The 21,446-nt window shown below is 37.5% G+C and overlaps 1 protein-coding gene and 2 long non-coding RNA genes across 20 annotated transcripts in view; 2 read left to right on the top strand and 1 right to left on the bottom strand.

Annotated features, from left to right (window-relative positions):
• The window catches only part of LOC146872666 (uncharacterized), a 38,241-nt gene extending 29,942 nt beyond the window's left edge, over positions 1 to 8,299 (top strand). The window contains exons 2-3 of the long non-coding RNA XR_014982777.1: positions 7,035 to 7,212; positions 8,167 to 8,299. This is a non-coding gene — a long non-coding RNA (uncharacterized LOC146872666). The remainder of the gene's footprint in view (positions 1 to 7,034; positions 7,213 to 8,166) is intronic.
• Positions 6,107 to 15,339, bottom strand: LOC118441278 (uncharacterized). Of its 17 annotated transcripts, none has more exons than XR_014982768.1 (6): positions 14,905 to 15,339; positions 12,497 to 12,670; positions 12,085 to 12,179; positions 11,454 to 11,994; positions 6,887 to 10,852; positions 6,107 to 6,794 (listed from the first exon to the last, which is right to left on the bottom strand). It is a non-coding gene; the product is annotated as an uncharacterized LOC118441278 (long non-coding RNA). The 17 variants fall into 17 exon arrangements; XR_014982770.1 differs by having other exon boundaries at positions 6,908 to 10,852; XR_014982772.1 differs by lacking the exon at positions 6,107 to 6,794 and having other exon boundaries at positions 8,786 to 8,914; positions 9,020 to 10,852.
• A 118-nt stretch (positions 15,340 to 15,457) lies between these two features.
• LOC118441457 (uncharacterized) overlaps positions 15,458 to 21,446 on the top strand; it is a 90,442-nt gene continuing 84,453 nt past the window's right edge. Inside the window, exon 1 of one of the 2 annotated variants that reach the window (XM_035865439.2) lies at positions 15,458 to 16,013. The gene's annotated coding sequence lies outside the window, so the exon portion shown is untranslated. Of the gene's footprint in view, positions 16,014 to 16,148; positions 16,544 to 21,446 lie in introns of those variants that run through there. The other variant, XM_035865437.2, reaches the window with a different exon arrangement.

Raw genomic sequence — 21,446 nt, 5'->3', positions numbered from 1 at the left:
ATATATATCATATATCGACATATATATATACATATATACACATATGTATAAGGGAGCAAGCCAGTGCGTTTATACGAGGTAAACAGTGCGTGGACGTGATTTAATTGAAAATCGAGGTGTACGCTTATCTCTCTCTCGCTCTCTCTCTCTCTCTCTCTCTCTCTCTCTCTCTCATTAGATTTGTTGCATGACTCAGAACGACCAAAGTAGAGAGAAAGAGAGACAACGTTCGCTCAAGAAGTCCATTGACTTGCCGAGTGACGTAAGCAATTAGTGCGCTGTTTTGTTTGCACGAGTACACACGGCTTAAAGTTGTTTGAGTTCGAGGTGAAGCGCAGCGCGAGGCCTCGGTGACTCGTTTAAAATCCTTCCTCTTCGTCTAACTTTCTCTCTCTCTCTCTCTCACTCATTCACTCACTCACTCACTCACTCTCTCACTCACCTATTCCTTCTCTTTCTCTTAACCCCATCTACTTTTTCTTCTTATTTTTTTTCTTTTCGCCAAAGAATGAGAGGGAAAGAAAAAGAGAGGCTATGCTTGAACTTCTTTTCTCTTTTTTTTCACTTCTTTTTTTTTTTTTTTTGTCGTCTTCTCTTGGACCACGTTCCTCTTTTGTCTCCTTCTCCAGACTCGTTTGCGTGTACTTCTTCTCCGACGACATTTGTGAAGAATTACAGAAATGGTTATCATTTTCTTTATTGTCTCTTTCGATATAAATCTAAATTGACCTGGAACGCTTTATTTTCTACTTGTTAAAATTGAACATATAGATTTTCGAAATACTATCTGAAAATCTTAAAACGACTTGGTATTATTTGAATAGTAAACTGCTAAGATATCTCCTGCACATATTTTCCCAACTAAACGAGAAGTATGAGGCAAGAGAAGCGGTGTAGCGAAGAAAGAAAGGTGCGAATTTCCACGTTTCCGAGAAGTTTGCCGACTAAAACAGGCCCCTCCTCTGTCCCGATATCCTGCCCGACAACTTCCTGAGATAAGCCGTGGCGATAGAGGCGTAAGCCTTATTCCCATCCCTTCTCTTTCTCACTATGTCCTCTCTTTGAGAACAGTGATGCCAAAGGGGCCCTATCTTATCTACTACAAACAAGAATTACGTTCCTCGTATAATCTCTGTTCGAGGCCTCCGTGACCTCGTAATTTATTATACGAAGAACTGTACCTTGAAACACGTGCAAATAATTCTGAAACATAAACGAAATTTTGTTAGATCGTTTCTTTTGAAACTTAAATTCATCTCTGATATGACAATTCCAGACTTCAATTGAATATGCAGACACTTTCTTTTTTTCATCACTTTGAAAAATTCATTTCTATATAAATGACATTTTTCTACTGAAGATAATATGAAATACTCATAGGAATGAAATGAACTACGCTATTCCATGTAATTTCAACAAGAACTATCGGTTATTCATCGATCATTTGGTCGGTCAAGTACAATCGATTAAGAACGAGGAGATTTCTTTGATGTCCACTTCTTTCTCAATCGCCACTTCATACATCCGTTCTTTTTCTATCCCACAAAACGTTTCAAGCAACAGGACGTAGTACGTAGAATGTTCCGATAACCGGCTTGACATATCAAGCGAACCATTTCGCGCGTGCCTTCCTATCGAGCGTCAAGAGTCCCTAGGGAGAAGGAGTGAGAAAGACGGAGAACACGAAAGACAGAAAGAAAGAAAGAAAGAAAGAAAGAAAGAAAGAAAGAAAGAGAGGTAGAGAAATTGGTGGAACGTAGAATCGAAACGGTTTTGTCGTCAAAGAGAGGATCATTTTCCACTCTACCAAGGAGAGACTATCGTTTCGATAGATACCTCAGACGACGAAAGGGGGGTTGGAAAGAAGCTAGAGAGTCGCTTTACTGCCTTGGTTTTTTGCTCGCGGCATCCTGATTGGTGTTTTTGCTTCGAGGCCCGATTCGATCAGTGGCGGTAGCACCAGCACAAGGTGGCCTATAAGCTAAGAGAGAAGAAAGAGAGAGAGAGAGAGAGAGAGAGAGAGAGAGAGAGAGGAGAAGAAGAGAAAGGGAGAGGGAGAGAGAGATAGAGAGGAGAAGAAGAGAAAGGGAGAGGGAGAGAGAGATAGATAGATAGAGAGAGAGAGAGAGAGAGAGAGAGAGAGAGAGGACCTTGCACGGTGTCAGTCAATTATGCCTTAACAATGGGGTTACGTTTCAATTACATCGACGAGGAATTGGGTATATCTATACGAGGACGAGTAACTCCCGTCGTGACTGGGCTCTATAATACCCAAGTCTATTCAGTACTCCGCATCTCCGAACGCAGATAATCGTTAGAGGACTCGATATTAGACGTCGGCATGATCAATCAGTCGATGACGTTGTATCTGTTCCTATCGATTCTATGTATAAGTATCGCGGTCATCGTTGTCACCGACGATAAGAGAAAATTTATTCAAACAATTTCCTCCTAAGAACAATAACACCTTTTAAAAAGTTAATCATATTTTGAAAAGAACTTATGTGTTTCGTTGTACGGTTAAAAGTTAAAAAAAGAAAAAAAAAATGGAGCACAATCCATTTATGTAAATTAAAGATTGATTTCAAGTTAAGAACAGGTCAATTGTTCAATACCTTTTTTTTTCCTTTTAATACTAACAATATTCATCATACGTATATACCATTAGAACAACTATTTATTAATGACAATTAAATGTTTGTTATTTAATTTAATTTTATTGATATTAAACTTCTAAACCGATGAAAAATTCTCGAATACGTCGAGTAATAGGCAAAAGATATCATGTCGGTCGAAAGGAACGCATTCCATGCGAGCAAAGGGCCTGAACGGAGCCTTAAGGACTCGACTCGCCGACGATGCATCTGGGAGAAGGGTGGGAGAGGAGGGCGACCGCGACAAAGGACATTCTAGGGGGCGATTCCCCCTCCCCCTCTTTCCGCTTGGCTCTCTCTTTTTCTATCTTTTTCTTTGTTTTTCTCCTTACCTCGGAACGAGAGAGAGAGAAAGAGAGAGAGAAAGAGAGAGAGAGAGAGAGAGAGAGAGAGAAAGAGAGGCGGTCCATGGCGTCCCGACGTTGCCAGTTCGTCGACTTCGGGGTCTCAAGTCCCATACTCACGGAACGGGCCCTTATCTCTCTCGGGCCCACGCAACCGCGCGTCATGTCATGCAATTTATTGGATCGATCGCGCCTTCGTGGAAACTCAGCGCCGATCCATGGTGAAAGCCATTCGCTCGCTTGCTCTCTTGTTCAGAGGCCGTTCTGGTTTCAGGTTAATAACAGTAAAACAGGGATTATAAAAACGTGCGCTTTGCTTTCATCTATTCCAGTGAATCATTGTTCCGGAATAAAGAAATCATTTCGATGACGTTAATCGTTTCTTGATACGCTATTGATTAATCCTTAATAAGTGGAACGATAAATTATTCACGATGATATATTTCTTCTTTAAAAAGTTTCCGGTCGATCTTATTTTATTATATTTCTATTATATATTTGATTTATTCATACTTTTATTTTATTTAGCCATTAATTAATTAAATACTACTCGTTACAATATAATAACGATAACTATAATTATATCACAACATATATAATAGTCACTACAATAAGAAAATTAAAAATATACAAATCTTTATTCGATTGCGAACACACAGTACGATCATTATATTTGGCAATAGTAGTATTCGTTATCTATCTTAAATCTTAATCTTGCGTTTGACGTATCAAAAGCTTTGTGATGAGAAATTATCATTGAAAAGGAAAGAGCAAAAGAGAACGCTAAAAGAAAGAAAAAAAAGAAAAAAAAAAAGATAGAAGAGAAAAGATTATACGAAAGCATTCTCAAACTGTCGAATCGAATTTCTGGGTAATGGCTTCCCTAGGACTCCCGCTGCCAAGAACATGGGCCCGTCTACGGTGAACTTAAATTAAGGGTGGACCCCTCATTTTCTTAAAATATTAAATCATCGTCCTGGTGTCGCAGCGGGGGCTACCACGGTGCATCCTCCGGGCCCCGTGGAACGAGCTCTGGGTGAAAAGGAATTAAAATTCATTGGTCTCAGAAACCCATGTCACCGGCCGAATGCCATCGTAAATACCTGATCATCTCTCTCTTGCTCTTTGGCTTTCTACCTCTCCCTTTCTTAAAAGGTCACCTTAAAAATTATACATCTAGAAACTTGCCAAGGGCTCTCACTCGAAAATTTTAGACCGTAACATCAGTAATAATTAGTCTCAGTAATCGATTATCGCCTTAACTTTCGAAGCTACGTTTTGGTAAAGTGTTTCTCAAATATATATATATATATATTTCTCAAATACATATATATACCTATTTTCGTTGTGATCATAAAAGTACTTTATCTAATCGATTCATTTTATTAAATGTCAACCATGGATGGTTTCTAAATGACAAAATGAATTCCCTGACTTACTCTATCAAAGTTTATTTTTAAGTATATATATATATATATATATATATATACAAAATCCATTATTGATTGAATAATTAAAACATTTAAGCGATTCTCATTTATTTGATCTAGTGTGCTGATTCGCTTCATATATCATATCTTATTTTATGTACAACAGATCGCTGAAATTTTGTCGACAAAAGTAATCTCTCGATGCTTGATAACTATCCTTATCTTCTATTTCTCCTTTTTAACTACTAGTCTTAAACGAGAATCTCAAATTAATTATGATTGTATATAACTTGATTTGAGCGCTCGTTGAACAATATTCGCGATTGGATTTGTTAATTATTGCAACGGTAACATCATGTCAAACATGTATTCTATATTAATTAAGTACTAATTTAGGTACTATTGTGTATCGCAGTTCCTGATTCACAGTGGCAGCTTCGCCGTGGGTTTAGGTTAGTATATACATAACGTTTATCTACGTTACGGAAAATATTTTCATTTGCTATTTAGTTAACAAACATGATCTCTAATTTAAAATAAATAATAGAAATAGTTGTTGATAAATATAATATGAAATTGTATATGCATTAACATTTTTTTTCAACATTACATAACGGAGAGTTGTAAAGAGGTTGAAATCTTTCTAAAATTCACCTATCACCTCTCTTACATCGAGAGCATGATCTCTCTTGGGTATTCACAAGAATGTGTCGCATAAGTGGAGAATGGATAGGGAGAGACAGAGAAGATTCTAGGTTGTGTGAGAGAGGGAGTACCTGTTGACAGATATTTGCATGTGAATAGAGCTTTCTGTACCACTAAGCGATTCACCTAATCTCCTGGAGATTATTTTCTCGCGGACACAGGTTTTCTACCCATAGCTGCTTCTCGGTCCGCCATTATTATTGTAATTTTCTCTCTTCTCTTCTTTAATCCTTATCCTTAATCGACCTCGTCGATCTAACGTTACGCGTGAGTTAAGTTTAACGCAAAGGAAAAAGAGACTTTAAAAGAGAAAGTAATATTTTCTTCTCATTATTCTCAGTTTTACATATAGATATATACTTCATTGATAGAGTCTAATTTAAATCTTTGATTTTTAATCTCTAAGGGGGATAAAGAGTAAAACTGTAGAAAGGGCATAAGAAAAAGGGATAAAAAGAGATAGATAAAGAGAGAAAGAGAAAGGGTGGGAGGGAGATAGAGAGAAAGCTAAGGTAATCGAGCAGAATAACCCGAGGCATCCAAGATATAGACGGCAATCTAAAGGGACCTAGATAGACCTAATTTAATTAATAGGCTTTGGACGGTCACGTTGTACATGCACGTACGGATTAATGACCGGATAACATTGTTAATTTCACGTCGACCGTCCATCATGTCAATGCAAAGATACGACACTGACAGTGAGCCTGACGTATACCTTACATTCGTATACTCCCCGACGTGCATTTCTGAGTACATGCGTGTACGAAGAACGTGCATATGTAAGTACCCTTTTGGCCCATAGGCGTAGAGCTATATGTTTTCTATAAGAAATAATATTTTTGCAATTTTATATATCAATATCCAAATGGACTTTCGTAATTAATAAATCACACAAACTTAGCCGTGATATTTTTAAAACTGTATTAATCTAATTAACGAATACATATAAAATGATCACATTTTTAAACATATTAACTCGCACGCGCGTATACTTAATTACAAAAAAAAAATATATATACTTCTGTAAGAGATTTACATTAAACTTTACATTCTACCTCTAACTGTAAATAATCTGTAAGATCAAAGAAATTACAAAAGAGAGTCCACCAAGATCGCTGCCAATGCTTCGAGGTATCTTCATGATAAACACGGAGGATGACTATGATCAAAGTGCTTCGGTACACATAATTGGAGTATAGCGCCTTGAATAACACAACTTTAAACAAGCCCTTGCTAAAGTTTGTTTGTAATGTTCGAATTAGTTTAATCCATCTATCAATGCTCTATACACGTTACTTGCTTCGTAATATCTTAACCGAGAAAGTCATCCCATTGATACCAAAAGGTATCGGTGAATGAATTACGAAACAAATTAATTGCTATATCTCTCTGTCTATCACTTTTCAATAGCTTTAAATAAAGTTAGGATATAAATAAAACTCTTGATATACCAAGAATACCTGGATTATCCGTTGAAAAAGAAAAAAAAAAAAAAGAAAAAAAAAAAAAAGAAGAATTATTTCTTTTTCAACCTTATCCGAATAACACCGGGTTGATGAACTTTGAAGATAATCAAGAAGGCAAGAGTTCTTCTTTTAGTCTTGTTCTCTGTGTCATACTTTCTCATCGTCTCTGTTTCCTCGACGCAATGAAGGCGGCTGAAAGAGAAAGATATGGAAAGAGACAAGAATAACGAGGGCCGGCAGGGTGAGGAAGAGAGATAGCAATTAAAAGGTATTTATACACCAACCAATTCGTGATCACCACTCACGTCGTTCCTGAAGCTTGAATAGGTCCCTGGATGATGTATTAACTCATATTTGTCTCCTCACAATGCCCAGCTAAACTGTCTATCTCTATTTCTCTCCTTCTCTTTCTCTATCGTTTTCTCTGTCCAGGTGCCCGACGTTTTACACTCTTCCATTTCTCTGGAGATCATACGGACGACAGACGCGCATGGTCGACATTATAATAGGATAGACCATACGGAACGAGAGACCAGGGACTGTGGAACAACTTCTGGGAGCCTCGGAAGGAACGCGATTTCGTAAAAGGAAGAATTTCATTCCTACGAATGTACATATCGTGTTATTTATTTATGTATTATCCGTACAGACTTTATCCGTGCTATTCGTTCTCTTTAAATAATAAAGAAAATACTTTCAAAGTGTAAAATATTAAAAAAAGATTAATCGTAAAACTACCGAGTCATTTTGAGGGACAGGTATCATAGATAGGACATGGTCGAAATAAATTTGATTCGAAATGTGTAGAAGAGCAAAAGTATAGAGAGAGAGAGAGAGGGAGAGAGAGAGAGAGAAAGAGAGAGAAAGAGACTGATCTCCGTCCCTGCTGGTACAGTTCCACATTCCTCATTCTCAACGGGTGGTCCGTTCCTCGAACATGTCCGTCTTTGTCTATTCTCTTAGAGACGCGATAGTTCCGTTGCATACTTTTTGTGATCGATCACAAGACCTCGTCATTCTATGTGATAAGATTGCCTTTAATCTGCCAAGAGATGGAACGAAACGAGCATATCTCTCCTCGGTCCGACACGCGTCAAAGCGCGATGCGATTCCAATTGAAGTAATCAATTTTTAATCCAAAATGACAAGCCAAAAGAATACATGTTCAGAGCAACAGGGAATATTATTACATTTTTTTTCTTTTCTTCTTTTTTTTTTTTCTATTTTACTGTAATTTAAAATAACTATCTAATACTTTTCATATATGTTAATTCGAATATCTATGTACATTCAATTCAATTGTAATAATCTATGCAATCCAGAAATCAAATTTCTCATAGACACTCTTCAATATTCCTCTAAATCAAAATCCAATTGTATTTGAACAGTACGAATTCCCTAGATGTTCGAGTCGCCTACGGCGAGCATATTTTAAACGAATCATGCGGTACGCCGCCTCTCGTCCATCCTAACCTCATATGTTAATAATCTCCTTTCGTAGAGTCAAAAACTTTTGATTCGTAACAGCGTATGGTAAAAGTTACTCTACATTTCTTTTTTCCAGGTGAGGAAAAAAAAAAAAAAGAAAGGAAGAAAGAAAGGAAAGAAAGAAAGGGAAGAAAGGGAGAAAAAACATGCTGGTGTCCGTAAAATTTATTAAAACCACAAACAGCGAAAACGCAGCCTGATTTCTAAAGCGTTCTGTATTTTTCCAATTCTGGCTGGTGCATGCGGTTAATTACCTACATCTACCGGACGGAACGAGATGGCAGTGTGGTGGATGATGTTGGAGTGGGGGAAGGAGATGGAAGAAGAGAGAAAAGCGTTACACTAGGAAATATTTCGAAACGTCGGCTGATCACGTCCGTAGTCGCGGACGCGCGCACGCTACCTCGCGTTTGCACGAGAAAACTTCGAAATTATTCTCGATTATTCAAATTCGCAACCCTTGCCGCGAGCTGTATGAGGGCCGATTCAAATTTATGCAAAAGTCCGGCAACGCGAATCTCCGTTCTTATTAATATGGATCAATTTGACATTCCTCCTCTTGCCTTTTTCCCCTCTTACCGTTGGCCCTCACGTACGGCACTTCTCTTACTCTTTCTGCTTCCTTTTTTTCTCATGGTATAGCACCTTCTCAAATTGGACCACCTAACAGTCGAAGAAATGCTTGTACAAACGATTCTCTTTCTTTCTCTCTTTTTCTCTATCTCTCCTTATTATCGTGATTTCTATGATTTCTTCAAATTCCTTTGGATAAAACATGATGTAGATATTACTAAATTGTTGATTTACCAAATCATTCATATAATCTGTAAAAATATGAATAGTACGATAATGCCCTTTTTGCCCTTTTCAAATTTATTAAAAATAATCATTTTGTCAAGTACAATCATTTTGACAATGTAGATGCATACGTTGTACAATGCGATACGAAATGCCCGTTTGACCTTATCCCAGCGATGTCTTCGACAAGTTCAATTGTCATCTTGTTCAAACCATCAAAAAGATTGTAGGGAAAGAAATAGAAAGAATAGTGCTCGAGAAAGAATAGTGCTTAGTCTATCCACATCTCGTACTAGGTAACTGTTTGGTCTAACAAGGAAACTTCCATTCTCGTAGTTTGAAATGATGATCATTCGACAGATCAAATTTGATCATTTGCGTAATGTTGATATACAAATCTATGGTTTCAATTAAATTAAAAATTATTCAAAATGTTGATTATTTGTCATTATAAATTATCGAAAAGAGATTCATAAAGTAATTAGACTTAACAGATTAAATTGTCAAGAATAGTTAAGATAAGTAAATAAATAATCATCTTCGAAGTTTAAACCAAGAACAAAGGTTACTTTCACGATTATAAGGAATAAAAGTAAAATCACGTGATAGAGACGGATCAGTAGCCTCTTTCGAATGTGAACCAACCAGCGGTTTAAACCTTTCGCTACGGTCGTGGCACACACAGTAGAGAGTTTGCTGCACGCAAATGAAGAATTGTCAGCCAAATACGGTTCGAGGGTGGTAAGGGGTGTCAGTAGGGGATGAATGGAGCGTAATACCGGGTCTACCCTGATTGTTGCCCTCCCTTTACCTTTCTCCCACAACCTCTCGAACCCATCGGAATTTCCAGTACGAATTTCCGCCGGTGACTGCGACGTCACTTCCGTCCCAGAGACAAGCAGAATCGTATCCTTTCTCTAACTCGTTCCCGTTTAACCTTCCCACACTCTCTTGCCCTTTCTCACACGCCAAAATGATCGTGTGCGATTCTACAAAGTTCTACTTGATCATCATGTTCAAGTGGATCTTCAAATTTTATCTTGCGTAATATGAATCTTTTCTTTCCTTCTACGAAAAATTTATTACTATAACTACAATTCTCTATGTCATTCAAATGATCAGAAATGTTCTTTCTCTTTTTTCCTCTTCCAAAGTTATCATTAACGCATACTTATCTATCCTTTTTCAATGTTTCCTTATTAATCAACAATGTGCTTTTGTCATCATTATAATCCCAACTTCATGGTATAATTTCTCCTCATATATTTTCAAAAAAAAAAAAAAAAAAAAAAGAATTTACGCATCGATATTGCTAAAACTTTTTATTGCAATTTTTTTGCAGTCATAAAACTCATTTGAATGCATATTAAAATGTGCAGTTGTTTATTCGGTATTGGTTACATATAAATTTTTCGAGATACTGAATTTTCAAAAATGAATCTGTAAAGTAAAATTATTTTGTAAATAGTTGAGAAATTACCCAAGTCGCTTACTTTTTCTATAGAAAATTATATAGGCTTTCTAGTTTTTAAAGAAAAGAATTTGATTTTTCATTCCTAGGTGCAACACAGAAAAGAAGTAAAGAGAGAGGGAGAGAGAGAGAGAGAGAGAGAGAATGAGAGAGAATGAGAGGAACCATAAGGATCTACCCCTTTATAGCAGACGTAAATAATATAGTTGAAAAGGTAAATATAATTACCTAACCGTGTGTGTAACGTGCTTGTAAGCGACGCTTTTGAAAGGCGCTACCCCCGTCAACGTATTCAATGGCACAGCGCGCCTGCTTGAATTAAGATTTCAGTAGCTCCATTGCATAAGATTGCTCCGTAGGTTCATATAATCTAACTTAGAGTATGCCACAATGTCCTTCGTTTTTTAAATCTACCAAAGCACAGTAAAGATAAGCGTATACGGATATTTTCCATTAATCGTCGATTTGATATCGACGTTGTAAAATTGTATCCCTAATGGAAAATAAATAATTAAAAAATAGAAAATATTTGATTTGTTCGTCAATGAATAAAAAATATTTTCTAATTGAACAAGTAAATACGTTTGAAGTGCAAAAAGTTAATGATATTTTTAGTCGAATGTTGACAAAGTAAATGTTTGCAGCAGCAAAGAAAAAAGAGAAAAAGAGATTGAGAAATGAGGGTGGTCGCGAGAAGGTACCCTTAGCTTTATTAGAACGGAAACGATGTATGAAGCTCGATTCGCATAATGTACCTCTATGTACGTACCTATCTACGTACGAAGAGTATTATGTATACGGTACTCTTCGAATAAACGAACGAAACGAAACGAAACGAAACGGAACGAACGAACGCGCGTTCGAATATACTATTCGTATGTGAGTACTTTGGTGGCTTGAGTGCGCTTCGAGTATTCGCGTAAGGTACGTAGGAAAAATATGTTCGACGTGAGTACGCGTATGCGGGGGTGAAGAAGAAAGGAGAAAGAAAGCGGGTGGGTACGAGTAGTGGTGGTGGGTCTTCGAAATAATTGGCTCTCTTGATCGCTGGCCTCGTTCGAAGGACCGGCTTTCAATATTCTTGTTGGACTTACCCCTGTTGAACCTTTGCCTTTTCTTAACTTTCCATTCCTTTTTCCGTGAGCTACGATACACATCGTTCTTTTTCGCGTCCCTTTTCTCTCTCTTTCTCTAGTTCCCTTTGGCTATTCGATCGTTTCTCAACGTTAGTTGAATGTTGTTGTTTCGTTTTTTATACTATTTCATTTTTCAGAAGAATCTGTTTCTTACTTCTGCTGTCTACTCCCGTCCACGATAACGGCTAATAATTCAGTGAATTTTATTGTTTCTCCCGTGAAACCTCCTTGATAGAGTCGAACGATCCAAAAACTTTTTTCTCCTCGATGTTTTTTCCGCAAACTTCCGAAAATCATTACGAAGTTCACGAAAGCGTTCAGGCGATCGTAAACTCGCGTCGTAAAGGTCGCCAAAATAAACGCACCTTACATGGTAGCCTAGCGTAGGCGGATGTCATGTCCCTGCAAAATCATTGCCACTAAAAATCAGAGGTTTCCGCAGGAAATTTATAACACTTCTCGCATATCTATCGACTTTCTGGTCTCCTCTTCGTCCATTCTGAAAAAAGAAATTCAATATTGTGGTCTTTGAATGGAATAAGAATCGCGGATCGATATTCTCTCTGTTCTAAAATTTCAAAATTGTTACCTATGAATTTTACAACTCTTAATTTATTTATCCATAGTAACATTCGTAGTGTGGCTATGTTGCAAATGATCACACTGCTTTCTTGAAATAAAAACCTGAGCAGGATTGAAAAATCATATTAGGAATCTACTTGAATCAAACGAAAGATTATGATACTTGTCACAGTTTATGAATACGTATAGGATACGATATTGGAAACGCGCTAATATTGTAAATATGAACTAAACATTACGTTTCTACGATCTAACCTGAAGATAATACTCGTAAAAAGATATAGCTGAGTATATACCGTTAAAGAGCATAAAGGAATACAAACCAAGACAGACATACATATTTAGGATTACTCGATTGGCGATCTCTCCTTGTTTGAGAACCTGTCAGTCGATCGGTAACTACACAAAAACACACTTACACTAACTCGTACGTGCCTCTCCCTGAGTTCCTCAAGCCATGGCTCGTCGTTTAGTCGGCACCCCATAGACGGTCGCAGGCGCACTTGTCAAAACTCTTATCTAGAGTCGCATCTACTAGGTAAGAAAAACAGCAAAGTTGAACCGCGGTAACTGGTTGAGCTGGTGGTTAGGTCCTGGAGAGAAAAAAGAGAGAGAGAGAGAGAGAGAGAGAGAGAAGGAGAGAATGACAGTTAGAGTAAGAAAACAATGGAGTATCCTCGAAGAACCTACAACGGCGGGCTACGTTTGGGAAAAAGGAACAATGGCGTGACCAAGCTCACGGAAGGTTTCGGATAATTGCAGTGGATAGCTCGAAAAGGTGCCGACCGTGAAGGGTTCCGATCGGTACGCTTGTCACGAGGCGTTAGTATATCTATCGCAAGAAGCGAACTTCCTGCGACCCGAAAAGACTCGTTAGAAGGTTTTAGGATTGTTTCTTTGTAATCCAATAAGGATAAGATTTCTCTCGAGAGGTCGAACCCGATGAGGATCGACGTCAAGAGGAATTGTTTTTTTCTCTTTGCCAACTGAAATACACGGCATGTTTCAAGGTAGTTGAACCGAGAACTGTCAAAATAAGCTATCTCAAAGTTGAAATCAAAAGAGGAATGTGATCCTTTGAAAATATATTAATGGGATCTGTTTGAATTGTGAGTTTTTTAAATATTCAGATTTTCTTATTTTCAATAGCAATAAAATTCATACAATGATAATTTTTGATAACTTACACATTATCAACAAATCGTATTTTTAACATTTATCGATATACGTATCTTTAATATCTACATGAGTATTTCGGATTTGAACGTCAATTCTCTTTACCCAAAATTTATTTCACAATATTGCATTATAGTATATCTTTAATAAAAAAAAAATAAATAATTTTTACAGTAAAGTTAAAAATGACGATAAGTCACATTGTACAATCACGCGATGATAAAACCACTTGCATGATTTCAGATAATCGTTAATCAAACGATCAATACACTTGACTAATACACTCTTCTGATGTTACAAAGTATCTGATTAATTGTTTTAATCAAAATTAGCTAACTTAAACGACCCTGAATAACATGAAACGAAAGAGTTCGCTGAAAACGAAATTGAAGTGAATACTATTAAATATATTTTATTAAATTTGGAACGAACTATTTCATCGTAAAAAGATCACTTTAATATCTACAATATACTCAATCTCAAAAGAAAAAAAAAAAAAGAAAAAACTTAGAATCTTTACTTATAGTAAACATTTTCAAACAACTTTTTACTAACTTATCAATGACTTTTTTTAGCGATTACTGTCCTGTAACTGTCACACTTGCGTTAAAGATGTCCCGACTCCCATGATATCCTTATCGGTTTAGAAAGTTCAGAAAAAGAAGCAAATGGTTTGCTTCGAGAGGTTAGTTCAGCACGTTTCTACGTAATTGTTCAAAAAAGCGACTCTCGATAGCATGCCAAGTTACCGTCGGTCCGAGACGATGCTCTTTTACCGGTTCATTCACCTGTCCGATAGCCTCAAAGTATCCGGTTGACTCGATTAAGGAAATGCAACAACCGTGAAGAAGTTAACTCGATACGTAAAATATCAAATATGAGATCGTTTTTGTTAAACGAAAATTTATATAGTTAATATAAGCGAACAAAGAAATACACGTAATTTTAATATTTACAAAACAATTCTAATCTATGTTTACAAGTTGATATCGTGGAACCATTTCATTCAGACGGTCACATACAATCAATGTAGATTACTTACTTAGCACGTTACCTTTTAAATAATAACGCTTATGTTTCTCTTCATCTAATAAACAAAGTAACGTCCTTCCTGTTAAATGGAAAAAAGAAAAAAAATAATACATCACTCGTAAAAGTTCATTGGAATGATCAATGCCATTTATTTGAGATAAAAATATACGACAATTCTCAATTAATCCCTTTAAAATCGAAAATTAATTAATTAGCGTTAAAAAGAGCGAGTTGGCTAAACTTCTCTTTAATATTGCAGTGATCCCTCCGAAATGAATTGCTCTGATTGTTGTGTTGTGAAAAGAATGAACCTTGGCTTTAGAAACGGGCGGGAAAGAACAGCGCATTCGAACTGCTTAAAAGCGGACAAGTTACTAGTGCGCACGAGTGGAAGAACATGAGAAAAGGAGGAAGAGAAGAGAAAAAGGGGAGAAAGAAAGGAAAGAGAAAAAAGGAAAAGTACAATAACGCTCCTCGGCGATAAGTGACTAACCGTTGGCGACGTTGAACGCACAGCGACGAAGAGGACGAAGATTGGAGAAGGGAGTAAGAGTATCGAGAGAGTGAAGGAGAGGAAGAGAGGATAGGAAGGCGGAGCGTAATAAAAATAAGTAATTACTGCGAGTAATCCTTCTCCCTCTTCTCGATCCGGAGTAGAGAGTGTCGCGTCTCCCTTCCAGGTACCTCCTTCCCCACGCGAGAGAGTCGTTCAATTAACGGGAATACCGTTGTCCTTCCTTCGCTCCTCCACCACCTTCAACCTCCCACCAGCGAGTCTTGCGGAAAAGCTCCCCGCGAAACCCGCGAAATGTTTCACTCGTGAAGTCGCGTGGAGCTGAACGTACCGCCGGAGGTGGTGTATAGAGCAAGCTAAGAGAACTCTCTTTCTCTTTTTCACTCTCTATCTCTGTTTCGCTGGGACGCCCCTTCTTCGCTCACGCCCCTGACGTTAACCCCACCAGGCGGCGTTAACGGCGCGCGACTCCCCTACCGCACACTCTTTCCCTTCTGTATTGCTCCCACTACAGTGCTCTACTGCCGAGCTCGATCGCGCTCGGCTTCGTTCGGCTCTCTATTTCTCCCCCTCTCCTCACCCTTCTACCCGACAGACGCTCCGTGAACGCGTCGCGCGGCACGAAGAGCGGTGGTGGGGGTATTGGCCGTAGCTCCACTCGCTCGTCGGACGTCGTCGCGTACAGATGTGCTGTTATCTGTTGTTTATTACACGCGAGCGATAGTGTACCATCCAAACGCGCGCGTTTACATTCTGTGGTGTTTCTCCATTGCTCGATTACTTTCTTTTCTTTATCTATCGAGCTTTATCTTATTCTATTTGACAAAAAAAAAAACGATACGAACTAACGAACGAACGAACGAACGAACAAACGAACGAACGAACGAACGAAAGAACGAACGAACGAACGAACGAACATACGAACGAACGAACGAACGAACGAACGAACGTACTACGTACGAACGAACTATCACGTAAGAACGTGACGTAAGGTCAATGGTGTGTGTGAACAAGAGAGTTTAGTGTGACAGTGCACGGATATGAATTCTCGAGACGACCGCCATGCGTCTCCTTCGCCAACGAAGGATCCTTCCTGGAGACACGGATTGATGCCACGGGATCGTTTCTACGGTGAAGAGCCACTCGATCGTCCTAACTTATCGTCTTCAACTCGATGAAGAACGATTGGCCAAGGAAGACGACGGCTCTCGACGGTGAGGATCTGTTTTCTTAAAAAGAAAAGATTATAAAAAAGGAAGAATCGATACATCATCAAAATAGTTCGCGCCTTTTTTTTAATTAACTTCTGCCTTCTACATCGTCGAAAGAGGGAAAGAGAGAAAGAAAGAAAGAAAGAAAGAAAGGAAGGAAGAAAGAAAGAAAGAAAGAAAGAAAGCAAGAAAAAGAGAGAAAGGGAGGGAGAAAGATAGAGAGAGAGAGAGAGAGAGAGAGAGAGAGACATTGTGTGTTCAACGAAAAGGATAGTGTATTATCTCAAGGATCTAAGAGTAAAAGTGAAAAAGCCGAGTATCCGATTTCTTGACGGTTGTGATAATTCGGAGCTACTTCGAATTGGTTTGAAATCGATAATAAAAAAAAAAAAAAAAAGAAAAAAAAAGAAAATAAAAAACGTGACACGCAAGTGGTGGCCCGCGAGGAAAGATAAACCTCGTAAGTTTTCTTAGAGATTTTCTTCCCAAGGAGATTGTAAGATCGACCAACCCACGGCATGCCGTGGCTCGAGGTGAGCAAAGTTTATCTTCTTAATGTCGATGACACTCCAATAACGTGACTCCAAAACGTATATTTAAAATGTATCGCGTTATAGTCGTAATCTAAAATGCGTGAAATTTAAATTTTAAATAAGTGACAAGTGTTCTTTCCATTATCACCGATGTTCTTTGAATTCTATTCAAGGATCAAACAGAACGATTTTTCATATTTTCCTAATATTCAAGTCAGTGAAATTCAAGTTAGAATAATTTATCGGTATCCTTGAATATGAACTTTTTAGGAATTATTTTAAAATATATCGAATATCTCGTACCGACGAGGAAGTTCATTTCGAACGAAGAGCACGACGGAGACTGAATGAGAGGAGGAGGAGAGAGAAGAAATTTCCGTGTAGGAAGCGTCTGGAGAGAGTGTCGGGACACGCAGGCGCGCCCATTCTCGCCACGTGCTCGCTGCACTTCGTTCAGATTTCTATGCCGTTGTATAGAAGAGGTGTTAAATGTTCTCTCTCTCTCTCTCTTACTCTTTCCCTTTCTCTTTCTCTCTCTCTCTCTCTCTTTCTCTCTTTTCTTTTTCTCTTTTCCTTCTTTTTTCTCAAAAATTGTAATACCAAACGAACAAACGTATATACATTGAGAGTTTGTATATATCTATATATCGAGGGTAGATAGAATGCGACGTAGCGAGTTGGAGTTCGCTACGTTGGCAAAACAAGTAGTCAGTTACGTGAGTGCTGGCGGACGGCCAAAGAGCTTTGAAGTTTCAACGTTGAGCATGAATCTCTTTTCCCTTTCTTTTTCTCTACATCACTAACTCTCTCTCTCTCTCTCTTTCTCTCTTTCTCTCTCTTTTTTTTCTCTCTCTCTCACTTGCTCTCTCTTTCGTGATATAACTCGCGGAGAGACACGCTCGACTTATTTTTCCCCTCTTTTCGTCTTTCCGTTCTCTTTTCTGTAATTCACGCGGGGTATTGCCACCATATCGCCTTTGTGGCGCGTCCAATTAGCTTGGCCTTCGTATGTGCACACATATGTACATACTGAAAGAGAGAAAAAGAAAGAAAAAGAAAGCCCACGTTCAATGAAAGTGTAACTAGGGACCTTATCAAGAGCGTATGTGAAACTCCCGATTCTTGAAACTCCTCTGAGCCGCACAACGGACCGATCGATTCCTTATTATTTTAATTGAAAAAGAATTTAAACTATATCACTCTAAGCCTTCATAAAAATCTTTTTATTCTTTAATTAATTTCAATGTCGAATGATTCAGTTGTTCCATTATTATTATAAATGACGTAAAATAAAATTAGTAATTCAGCTTGTCATCGTCACCGTCATCGTTATGAATATGATACTAGTCGATATTAGGAAGACTTAAAGGTGCCTATATTGTTGAGTTTGTGCGAAAGTGGCAGTTTGTAATTAAACGACGACCTTATCGTTACCGGGTCTACGTAGGTTGCTTGAATGTATACGGGAATGAATTAAAATGTAAATATTTGATTAAAGTTAATCCCAACCAGGTGGGTAGACTGGTATAAAAGAGACGGAGAAAGAAAGGCCAGGATAAGGGTTTATAAGAGCGTATAAGAGAAAGAGAGACAACGGGAGGGAAAGTGAAAAAGGTAGGAAAAAGGAGGTATAGAATTAGAGAGAAAAAAAAAGAAGGAAAGAAAGAGAGAGAGAGAGAGAGAGAGAGAGAGAGAGAAAGAAAGAGAGAGAGAGAGAGTTAAAGAAAAGCATGGTGGTAGTAACCCTAAGGGGTGCTTTTTATTGCCGGTTTTTATTAGCTGAGTAGGTGTAGTCTGTTTCTCCCTTCGCAAGGCTCTCTCTCTCTCTCTCTCTCTCTCTCTCTCTCTCTCTCTCTCTCTGTCTTTCCTATATACCAGTATACACATATACATCCTTTATTCGAGTCCACGATGCAATGAAGGAATGGCGGGGTAGAGGGTTGATTAAAATTACCGTTGCGTCAGGAATTACCCTGTGATATTGAAAATTAAATTAATATAATACAATACCCCATCCCTTTCCGGTAGCCGGTGAGATTAATTAGTTATATTATAGTAATTAAAAGTTAAGTATACCTACGTATCTCACCAAAGAATCCATCATGGCAGTATGATATGTACATTTTTGTAAAACTTACAAAATCTCTATTTATAAATTCATTTTTGTATTAACATATAAAAAATTATTCTTTCATTTTTCTAATTCAACATTAAGACAATTTTAAAATACGTGAATTATATGATTTCGAAGGTTATGCCAAGCCAGAAAAAAGGAAACAAAAAGTATAAGAATGAGAGCATGCATATATATATATATATATATATATATATATATATATATATAAGCCAGTAAGAGTTTAAAGTATAACAGTTGGCAAGGAGAAATGGAATGACATTAAACGTAATATATATATATATATATATATATAGCACATGTAATCATGGCGAAGAAATGCATATATGAGATAGTACTAAGGTATAACGGGCAAAGATGCTATATCAATTATTATTCACGCCAATTTATTAAAAAGGACTGCTATGAAGCACATATCTTCACAATTCTTAGTCAACTGTAGCTTTCTCATATATTCGTCGACCGAATTCAATACTTTTAGATGTCCCTTCTTCCCCCTCTCTTCTCTGCTTCTCTCTCTCTCTCTCTCTCTATCTATCTGACAGATAAGTTTATAACTATGTTATGAATACGCTTCCTTTCATAAATTATCGAAATGCTTTCAAGAAATTGTAGGATGCATTAGCTTACATTACGGTACTTCCATTACATTATGAATATTACTTCGTATATTGATGAGGAGGAGTGGGGAGAAAAGCAGGGGTAGCGATAGTGGTGCTAGGAGGGAAGAAGAGGAACACGGCATAGAGCCACATCGTATTTTATTATTCTCGACATTTAAAATAGTTCGTGCTACCGTGATAGTTATTACAATATTACGGAAGGCATTAACAAAGATAAACATGATTATTTAATGAACACATGAAATGGAGTTTGATACATTTATTTTTTTTTCTTTTTTCTTTTTTTTTTCTTTCCTTTTTTTATATTTTGTAAGCATTTTAATAGTTATCACGTAACAGGCATATTATACAGCGACAAAATATAACGAATATGATATCCTTAAGATTTTCTTAAAATAATTCCAAATTTATGCGAAAAATAGTTTAGGCCATTATGCATATTTTTGTTTTTGTATGCATATACTCAACATACACACACATACAGACACACATATACACTTTAGACTTTCTTCGTTATTACTACGTAGGACGCCTTGATGCATTAACTTGAATACATCCATGAATATTATCCCGTACTTTGGCGAGTACACTCGGAAGGCGATGATTGCAATGGTGGTGGTAGCAGTAGGGGAAGGAGATGCTTCGGAGATGTAAGAGAATGGAGTGGGGGAAGATTGGCGAGGGGTCGGCTAGTATATAAGGTATAAGGTAGTCCATTAGCGTTAATATTATAAACGTTAGCTGCCCTCTGGCCATCCCAGTAACATGCTCGCGCGCGCATGCGTGGTCGTTTTCACAAACATACACACGTACATACGTATACGAATACTCGGTTCTTCCTACATTCTCTCTCTCTCTCTCTCTCTCTCTCTCTCTCTCTCTCTATCTCTCCCTTTCGCCCTTCTCTCTCCCCCTCCCTCCACTCTCTCTCTCTCCTTTCGTACAAACGAACATTAATATAAGCTACATATATATATGAGTACGTATACAGTTATACGTGGTCAGACTTACGCATACATCGACAAATATTACGCGAACGTTACGTACACCGCAGCTCTTAGGTGTTCTGTTACCATATATTATCCCCAGACTCTGTATTCTACAGGGTGACCGGATTGAGATCTGACACCATTCGTTTCGGACCGAATCGATGGCTTGTTTTGTATTTCTTTCGATATTGGGTTCTTTTTCTGTAAGAACATAAATGATTTTAATGGCAGTTAATTCTTCGTTAAAATAAATTTCAATTAGACATATCAATCTTCTTATTCTATAACTCCAATACTAGAAAAACATAGTTTATTTTTATCATATATATTTTAAATGAGATTAAATATAGTAACATGTTTGTTTATCAGATATATTAAGATTGTATTTATATATATTATCTACGTGTATTCACATATACTAGGCAAGAGGCAAGGGTCTAAAGGTACTCCGATTCAAGAGGATTTCGCTAATCCTGTGACGAGGATGGTTTTAACGGTTGGCCAAAGTGCAAAATGGAAACATGGGGTTTCTACGGGGTGAAAGTAGGATAAAAAGGCCAAAGGAGAAAATGTCTGAAATATATTTCGATGCACCTGCTTTAGGTGCATAAGGTTTAGACTTTTAGTTTTAAACTGCTTTGCTTTCTTGAACCATAACTACATTGTTGTAAGGAACATTATGATCTTTTTATTCGTTGATATTTGAAATATCAATCAAAATCTCTTTCGAAATGATAAAAATTTTTAATTCTTCATGGAGAAAAATTTGAAATTAATACTTAAAAAAAAAAAAAAGAAAATGTACATACGAAGAAGAACTGAAAATGTGTAGAAAATATATCACCAAGCATATAGCGGTGATAGGAAGAAAAATAGAAGAAAAGAAGAAAAATCGTCATTAACAGATTTTTGTTGCTTCCACATTACGTTGTATAACACCATTGTTAATACGAAAAAGGATTGGTCGCCTCCGCTTCTTATCTAGCACAATATACTTAAGATGTCGACTCGTACACCCTCATTCGTTTCATAGACCCACACATATACACGCTCACAATCCTTATAGCAACCCCATCTGTGCTATATCGAAACACGGCGGTTACCTATCCCTCGGTAGGTTCATGGAAGTCACTTCTAGAAAGAGAGAAAGGAGAAGA

The sequence above is a fragment of the Vespa mandarinia genome, chromosome 11 (genome assembly GCF_050613455.1).
Source record: "Vespa mandarinia isolate Hongniang chromosome 11, ASM5061345v1, whole genome shotgun sequence".
NCBI classification, from domain to species: Eukaryota; Metazoa; Arthropoda; class Insecta; order Hymenoptera; family Vespidae; genus Vespa; species Vespa mandarinia.
Note: the sequence above shows the minus strand (reverse complement) of the source record. Positions and strands in the feature narration are given on the sequence as shown.